The sequence below is a fragment of the Aedes aegypti genome, chromosome 3, assembly GCF_002204515.2.
Source record: "Aedes aegypti strain LVP_AGWG chromosome 3, AaegL5.0 Primary Assembly, whole genome shotgun sequence".
Lineage (NCBI taxonomy): Eukaryota > Metazoa > Arthropoda > Insecta > Diptera > Culicidae > Aedes > Aedes aegypti.
In genome coordinates this window covers 359,771,993-359,781,881 of record NC_035109.1, presented here as the reverse complement: position 1 = coordinate 359,781,881, position 9,889 = coordinate 359,771,993, and positions in this window count along the sequence as shown.

The window sequence follows — 9,889 nt, the reverse complement described above, 5'->3', positions numbered from 1 at the left end:
ATATTGACAACAATATTTGCCACCTGATAAAGACATTATGTTCGTGTCGAAACGTCGGGCAAACAAAAAAGCCGTTGTAAACATCAAGACTGCGTAGCCGAAAAGCATAATTGATTCTATCATACAGTCGATTCTCTACCAGCTTACTAGCATACCATACCAGAAAATAATAGTGTATGTGTTAAAAATAAATTTTGATTGTTAACTGCATGTTACTTGGAATACGCAAATTTCTCAGACTTTCCATTTCAATGAAACAAAACTGCGGTACAAAATATAGATCAAATTATATTCTGAGCTTGAAGGACACTTGAAGGAGTTGAAACCAAGGTGTGTGCATCGTACTCTGTAGCCAGTGAACCCATCTTGGTTGAAACATATTGCAAGTAAACACAGGGGCATGGGATTGTAAAGGTCGCTTTCGGTGAGCCAGAAGACAAACATGGATGAAGCTCAAAACTAGGCATGCGGCTGGTCAAACTTCATGAAATAGCCTTAGTATTGCTGAAAGGATATGCATATTTCGTGGATCTATACTTCGTTCGGATTACCACAAATTAAGCGGATTCTTGGATTTCCGGTGGCTAGAGTGTCCATTTCCCGGCCGTTTTGCTCGTCCCGGGATTCGGGACAACAATCTATGCTTGTCCCGGGAAATCCCGGGATCCCGGGATTTATTAAATTTTTAATAAAACCAGCATTTTGGTTGAAATGCTCGACACTGAAGAAGTCTGTTAGTTGCAGACGAAATTGGCCTATCTGTCATGATAAGCAACATATTAGAGTTTAAAGGTATTTGCTCGCCTTACTTGTGATTTTAGTGTTTATTCTTTTGTTTTTACAAAAGTGAAGTGTTGAAGTTCAATTAGTAGTTTTTTTATCTTAAACATACTCTAATAAACTCTTCCCTAAATTTAATAAAAAAGTTAAAGTTCTCTATAACACTCATGAATGGAAGTATGATTAAAACTTAAGTCATATAAATTGACGCTTATATTGAGCTGTTCGGTAAACTTATCCGCATGGTTATTAAATTAATTAACTCATTACGCGTGGTAAAGATGGACAAATTATGGGTGAAATTATGAAAAAAAAATCCACGTGCTTGGCTGGGATTTGAACCCAGGACTCTTGTATGCTAGACGAGCGCTTTACCAACTAAGCTACCCAGCCGAGCACGTGGATTTTTTTTCATAATTTCACCCATAATTTGTCCAACTTTACCACGCGTTATGAGTTAATTAACTTAAGTCATAATTTTAAAGCAATTTGCTTCAAAGATCATTGAAGGTATTGTAGATCATGCTTAAATTTAATTACTGAAAATTATTACCTGAAGTTTACTGCCGTGAATCGCATGTCAGTCCCATATGCATCTTGGTCTTAATTGAATTGATATCAGTTTTTATTATATCTTCTAATGATCTTTTAGTTGCACTAACGAGAAATCATTTTTTGTTCAGTTAAATTAGGGAAAACACCAAGCCGAATTGCCCCTTAATGAAAAGTATACGCATGTCAGTCCCACTGCAGATATTCGCATCGTAACACAAAAATGAATCGTTATTTGGTTATCTTTAAATTTTTCTTGGAAAGGTAACGGAGTGAAAAGCAAAATATGAAAGTTTCATTGAGATCGGAAACATGTTCCAATCTCCTGGAATCTTTTGAATATTTGTATGGAAAACGAGATTGAAAACTTCTCAATCAATTTTCTCAATGCCTACTTTTTACAGATGCTACTGACTTGCGGTTTGCGGCAGTTTAGGTGTAATTTCAAATTTGTAATCTCATTATAGGCTTGTAAAAACGACTAATGTTGAAAAAAAAAGCATTTAAACTTAGCAAACCAAGTAACAATGAAAGCTGAACAGCAAGAGTATTTGCTGAACATTGGCTGATTAATGGTGTACAAAGCTGAACACCGTGACAGCTGAACAATAATTTGAAGTAAAGCTTATTAATCACTCTTATTCAGCAGTATACTCAAAGCTGAATATTGAGTTGAACAAACTATTTTTCATCTACAGTTTTAACTTTTGTTCAGCCAACCTGAATGATATTGATTAAAGGTTATTTAAAGCTTTAATCAAATCAACAGCCATTGTCGTAAAATTGTTCACCTGTAGGCTGACAAAAATATACATACCAAAATATATACCTACATTGGGTAGAACACTAAATTAATTATTATAAAAATGTTTCATCAAACAACAAATTTTCACATCCCGAAGCAGACATGCTGTAAACGCATACGGGGTTATCATTTGTCGAAAAAAAATCCTGAATCCGGCAACGATGATCTTGTGTAACAACAAGATAGAATACTACGCTCGATCACGCAGATTTCTTCGTAACATTTTTAATTAACTGTATGTAATCGAAATCATTACCAACTTGCGTTGACAACAATTAAATAGCAATAATTAAAAATTACCGAGGATTATATTTTGAAACAAAAATCACAACGCACTTTGACAGCTAACTCAAGTGTTTTTGCATAGCGCTGTTATCATTTCTTCAGCCTCAATGCAGCCTTTAACATAGCCCTTATTCAGACAAGTCAATAAGTTATTCCCTTGCTGTTGATGATGTTCACACAGTCTCATGTGGAACATATGTCAAGGTAAGTGGTTATAAATCAGCGAACCCCAGTTCAAATCTCAATGGCTCATATTTACTAATCTTCATCTTTAAATTCCAGCACTTATCTACACTATGTGTTTGAAATTGTTAGATGCGTTGATAAAACCCAAAACTATGAGCCTGTAAATATTTTTTAATTTTTTTTGGTTAATTGTTTAATAATGGATGAATAAGCGATCGTTAAGCTTTCGAAGGTTGCCATCTGTTCTAAAAATAGAATTATCGTTATTGAAAGAAGCCTGAATAAGCGCATGCTAAACCTTTATTCAGTCTTCCATATAGCTTCAATTAAGCTTAAGGCTGAATAAAATCGCCAGAATTAGATGTTTAATACCTGAACAACAGTGTGTGGAGACTATGTACAGCTTTTGTTCAAACAAAGGCTGAATTGAATTAGCTATAAAAGCGTTTGAGCAGCTTCAAATTGTTACCTGGGAACTTGACAAATAAAAATATTTGATCCCGCTTGATAAATTGATCTTTTCATGAAAGTAATAACTCGTTTATTCTCTTTCTCATTATGATTTTCTACTTAATCAAATAAGGTTGATAGCGAGGGAAATTGCCATTGTTTTTCATTGAAATTTAGTGATTTTCATCAAATTTTACGTACATTTCGGGAATCCCGGAATTCCCGGGATGTAAGAAAAAAAATCCCGGGAAACGGAAAATCCCTAAATTGGTCAAATCCCGGGATTTTATGTCCCGGGATGTCCCGGGATGGACACTCTACCGGTGGCTCAGAAGACACACATAAATAACACGTAGGCATGCGATTGCTCAAACTTCATTAAATAACCGCAGTATTGCAGTAAGAACATGCTTCTTGGCTGTAAGGACAGTTCGGCTAGAGGACCTGAAAATTCTTACAACTCGCGCATTTGACACTTGCAAAGTAGACAGCAAAGCAGAGCTGAGATGATTTAAGGTGAAGATGAATCGAAGCCAAAGCTCAAAATTTCAAGAGCACGGATCTGGAGATCTAAACATCCGTTTGAGCTGAAAACCTAATCGATTGATCACCACCAGCTAGTGACCAATCGATTAGGTTTTCAGCTTAAACGAAAGTTTGGTTCTCCAGATCCGTGCTTTTGAAAATTTGACCTTTGGCTTCGATTCATCTTCACCTTAATGACGTTTGAGTATCCGTGCACTTCTCTTTACACCTTATTCATGTCCCCCTAATTCACCGGAAGTGATCTCAGAATCCGGTCATTGTCTGTGGCCGAAGTATCAATCCATGCAAAAGCATGTTCTTACAGCAACGCTGACGCTATTTCATGAAGTTTGAGCAATCACATGTCTAGTTTTACATTAAACAAATATAAATATGTTTCTTGGCTCGGGAGTGTCCTCAGAAACCGTTCATTGTTTGGTAATCAGACCGACATGTTCATATAGATAAGAAGCATGTTCTTACAGCTACGCTGATGCTATTTTATGAAGCTAAAGCAGACGCATGCCTATTTTTGAGCTTCATTCATGTTTGTCTTCTGGTTCACCGGAAATGACCTCAGACTCCGGTGATTGTCTGTTCAGCTGGCTGAAGTATCAATACATACACAAACTTGTTCCAAATAAAAGGTCGGTCCCGGGGCTTTGAGAATTAATTAAGTTTTCAGGAAAAATGATGCAAGCATTGCGGGGCCCAGATAGCCGTAGCGGTGCGCAGCTATTCAGCAAGACCAAGCTGAGGGTCGTGGGTTCGAATCCCACCAGTCGAGGATCTTTTCGGGTTGGAAATTTTCTCGACATCCCATGGCATAGAGTATCTTCGTACCTGCCACACGATATACGCATGCAAAAATGGTCATTGGCATAGTAAGCTCTCAGTTAATAACTGTGGAAGTGCTCATAAGAACACTAAGCTGAGAAGCAGGCTCTGTCCCAGTGGGGATTTAACGCCAGAAAGAAGAAGAAGATGCAAGCATAACAAATTTTGAATTCGTTGAAGTTTTAAGATTGAGATCTGAATTTGTTGAGATAGTTGGGTATTTTCAAATTATGCGGAAATGCATAAAACTTCATAATTTTTTTTTTTTTAACAATCATTGTTAGATGACCTAGCTGACAGAAGGTATCACCTGTTTCAGTTTACACAATAGTGTCCAAACTGAAACAGGTGATACTTTCTATCTATATGTTCCATTGATTTTTGAAAGGGTAGTGTTTGAACCGTTGGATCTTTCGAATGCTCCTTTGAGGGCGAGCGACGGAATTTGGATCGTGTCCGGTTCGCATAGTAACCGCACTATCGGTATCGATCATCCGTGTATATGTTCACGTATTCATTCAAAATTATATCTTTATCGAATCCTTTCCCATATCCAAACTCCCAGTGTTATCTTGTGTAAGTGCAGAGGACTCCTCGGCTTCCATAAAGCAAGTAACACGTCATCATTTCCCTCCCATTCCCAAATTGACCTGCATTCTGACGCAGCCGGCGTCGGTATTGTTTGTTATAATAATGAGAGCACCAGTACTTACACATTGAAGATGCTACTGATCCTGAGTAGCATCTGTTGGTTCCCTGTGTAAGTACAGCTGTTCTTGCAATAACGGAGTTCCATTGATTTTTGAAAGTTTCTGACGAGGTATCTGACATTCTCCCCATAATTTCTGTTTTAAGATACCATAGGAACCCCAGCAAAATCAGACCTGAATCCGAAACCATCACCGAATGCAAAAATTGTAAAAGGTAGAATCAATAATATGACTCGTTTTACTTTTTTTTTCTTGAAAATGTCATCAAAATTGATCCGAACATGATAAAACTAGAGAAATTGTAATCTATGATATCGGCACCCAATACTGTAAAGGTTATTTTGACGATAAAAGTTAGTTGAAAATGTCGCTTTATAGGTGCTATGCATGCGTTATTATTTCGTTAAAAGAACATTTCTGAGATCCTTTGGCCGCTTTAAGGTGAAGATAAATCGAACAAACTAGATATGTGGGCCAGTATAATGACAAAAAATATTTGAATACGTTAAGTATTTTCTCAGTGGTGAGGATGTAAGAATTTTTGATTTCACTCAGGCCTATACGGGTTAACTTTGTATGATTTAGATGTAGAACGAGAATCAGAATCAGCCTAGGTTTACAAACAGAGTGTGTGTCATTTGCTAGTATCGATGGTAAAGGGGGCTTTCCAGTGCTAAATATTCTACACTTTTTCGGTACTGATGGGCTTTGGTTGGAGCGTTGAAAAGTGGGCTCGTTTCGGTTTAGACTACAATCGTTGCCATCAGTCAGTTTAGGAATTTATGAATACGCAGAGGTGGTACACCCCTAGGGACACATGTTTCATTTGCAATCAGTCTGACCGATCTACCGATGGACCAGTTTAAGTCCCAATGGTTATGCAGGTGGATGAAAACATTCAATCAATCGTCGGAAAACTATACGGGCCAAAATGGTTTCCAGGGGGTAAATGGAATTTTCGTTTGCTACGACGAGAGATATTCGAATGAGTTGAAGCGATTTTTTTCATTCATCTGTACCGAGAACCGTTCGTTCATAAATAATACGATAGAATAATATTTTTCGCAATGCTGATTCGGGCTTGACATAGGGGAAAGTGTGCCGTGGCCGTGTTCAAATTTATTCGTATTCTGCTGCTCTTGCATATTTCAGATGTCAAACCTGTTGAAGTGATTTTTCTGCGCGCAACGAAATTATAAGCAAATATTTGCACATCATTTGAAATGGCAACAGCCTCGATGTCTGCGAAGTGTTGTTCGTGTGGATTTGGTAGTGATTTTAATTTACTTTGAAAATGAGATGCAAACTGTGGCTCCTATATTGGTTTTTGGAATCTGTCATCGTTTGAGTCTGATCGACATCATTACTTATCAGAAACTTTTTGACCCAAAGACGAAGACTTTATCGAACACATGATGTAGAATCCACTGGAAACGGATTTATTTTTCAACTTTGCCACTCACTCTGATAATAGGTGTACCCTCTTCCCAGGGTTCACTACGGTTTAAACGACAAAGTTTTCCATTTAGTAAGTTCATCTGCTGGCTTAATAACTCCGGCAAAGTGGCCTTAAATGCGAATCGCTTCCTCCTTGCTACCACAGATCGTAAATCCCATTCCGAAGGCGAGTGTCTCCATTCAACTTGGTTGCACAATTACAGGATTTGCTGGGCGTACAACTCTGCCTCCCCATTGCGTTCACATATCCCAATCTAGATCATCTTTCAAGCGCACTAAATGGGCTTACCAAAGAGCCATAAAATTGATTTACAGTGTTTACTTGTCGGTGCCATTCTCCGCTTCTCTAGGCACACTGCTGCACCGAGTCCTGGCGATGGTACTGCTGATCGAAGAAGTGAAGGTTTCCCGGTAATAATCCTATCCTGTAACCCATACAGGGTAGGTGCACCAAATATGGCAATAGTGATGATAAAAAGAGATTTAAAACTACCGGAAATCTATTACTGAAAAACTATTTACTTCCATAAACCTTTTGCATTAAATTGTATTAATATCAATTGAATACAACATTTTTGTAAAATGCTATAAGCAAACTATAACTTCAGTACCTTCCTAAGCCGAGTGGTCCGCGGCTACAAAGCAAAGCCATGCTGAAGGTGTTTGGGTTCGATTCCCGGTCGGTCCAGGATCTTTTCGTTATGGAAATCTCCTTGACTTCTCTGGGCATAAAGTACCATCGTACCTGCCACACGATATACGAATACGAAAATGGCAACTTTGGCAAAGAAAGCTCTCAGTTAATAACTGTGGAAGTGCTCATAAGAACACTCAGCTGAGAATAGGTTTTGTTCCAGTGATGACGTTAATGCCAAGAATAAGAACTTCATTACTTATTTTTGTTACATTATCAATTGCTCCGGATGGCATCTGAGACCATTTTGTGCTAATAATTTTTTGTCCATAATTCGTACACTTTAGTGCTATAGTTGGTACAAAATCAAATGTTTTGAAAACTTTGAGGTAATTAAATACTAAAAAAGAAAATTTCGTTTATTTCGCAAGGTTTCAATCTAAAAATTAACATCTACAAATCATGCTTACGTTTATGAAACGCGGTCAAAACCTTATTCTTTTTCATACATTTTACATATTGCATACATAATTGGTACACCTACCCCTACATGCATTGGACATGCCAGACCATCGCACACGTATCGGTACATTGTTGTCACCGTGAATTACGAGCATGCATCATCGTCTTACCGCGTTGTCGTCGTCGTCTTGAGTGCTAAATCACTATACTTACAGCAGTAGCGGTTCCCGATTGACAGTCTTCCTTGTTTTTGCTGCAGGTGCAGGGTAACGTCAACCAAGTCTATTCATCGTACTTCAACTGGATAAGACCACTGCCATGTCTTCGCATGTTATAATGCTTTCACCATTAAGATGGCCCATTCAACAACGTACAGAGCGGAGTTAATTACTGATTGCTCGAGTTAGGATCCACAGTAGCTGGCAGCAATTCATTGCACATGGTGACTTCATTTCACTGTGGTGCATACAGGCGTTAGGCTTAGGTTTCGAAGTCTAGACATAAATAATGGTTTGGAATTTCATGATGAAATTTAATCCTACACCGTTAGAAATCATGAAGATTATATGTAATGTAATCCTGAATGATGCCATTCTGAATTGATTTGTGTTTTTACATTCGTGTTATAAGTTTGTATTATTTTTTGTTCATTGATACAAACAAATACAAGATAAATAACTAATTTAATGGGCTCTCTTTTGAGAGTGTATTTTTCGAGCAACACTCAAAAAACAAGGTATTTGTTTTTTGAAAACAATTTGGCAAAATATAATAAACCACATGGTCATACCGTTGAAGTCATCAATCACTTCACCGAATCCGGCGTTTTTTGTAGAGACAAGTGCCAGGAGTTGAACAAACAAACAATGTCACGGTAGCTTATTTATAATTGGTAAATACAACACAAAATCAAAACATTCAACCATACTGCGAATACAAGCAGCAACTGTGAATCTAAAAAAATACCACCCATGTAGCGTGATTGAACGGAAAGCAAACAATTACTGGAAATTTACACAAGGCGGGGATACCTAAACAGAAAGCGCTAAAGCGCCAACGCAACGCTTTTTGCCTTTTTGGCACCTGATGGAAAGGTCAGTCAATTACTCTAAAGTTTTTTTTTTTCCACGCGATTTATTTTTGTGCGGTACCGTAAAAATCGCATTCTTTCAAAAATTGACGTAAAAAACTCGTTATAAGCATAAGTTTTGATGACCGTACAATTCGTAGTTGCCAGTCTGTGATTGACCGGAATATTCAAAATTGCACAGGGAACTAACAGAAGTAGTTTGGGAGTAGCATACCATCTTCAAAGTACAATTTCGAGGACTTCAAACTTACAAATGTCAATAACAGCGCCGGTCAAGTCCTTACGGTCATCGTGGAAGGGAAGGAATGTTAGTGTGTTTTCCAAACCTGCTAGAAACCGCGATCACCTCTGCATCTCCATGGTCTTACAGGAAGGAGTTTTGTTAGTACCACCTGAGCTACATGATGCGATTCTTCTTTCTCACGTTACGTACCCACTGGGACAGAACCCGGAGCTTAGTGTTCTTATGAGCACTTCCACAGTTATTAACTGAGAACTTTCTCTGCCAATTAACCATTTTTGCATATTTATATCGTGAGGCAGGCACGAAGATACTGTATGCCCTGGAAAGTCTATCCCGGGAATTGAACCCACGACCCTCAGCTTGGTCTTGCTGAACAGCTGCGAATTTACTGCTACGGCTATCTGGGCCCCTAAGTGATGCGATTCATGTTAGAGATGGGCAAAACGACTTATTTTAGTGAACGGATCCGATCAGACTCACTCATTTTAGTGAACCAGATCTTTTGAACCTTTCAGTGACTCAGCGGCTCGCAAAGCAGAGCGAACAGAAAAAGAGCGGTCACTCCCTGTTGTACGATATGCGTTGTACCTTCCGTATCTTTCGCTTTCTCATTTTTCGAACATTCTTCACCAGAAACTCACGATATATACTCGGTCGATTTCTCCTATCCGGACCAAGAGGAAGAAACAAAATGTGCTTTGCCATCCAAGTGGCTATTTTTTCTATCTTTCATCTGCCTGTATGCAAGCTTAGTCGGGATGGTGTGATTCATGCTGGCGAACCGGTTCCGCTTTCCGTGCCCGTTTCGCTGTCATTGCGTTTGGGCCTTTAGGCTAGAGTCTTCGCTAGCGCTGCCCGTACTGCCCAGCAA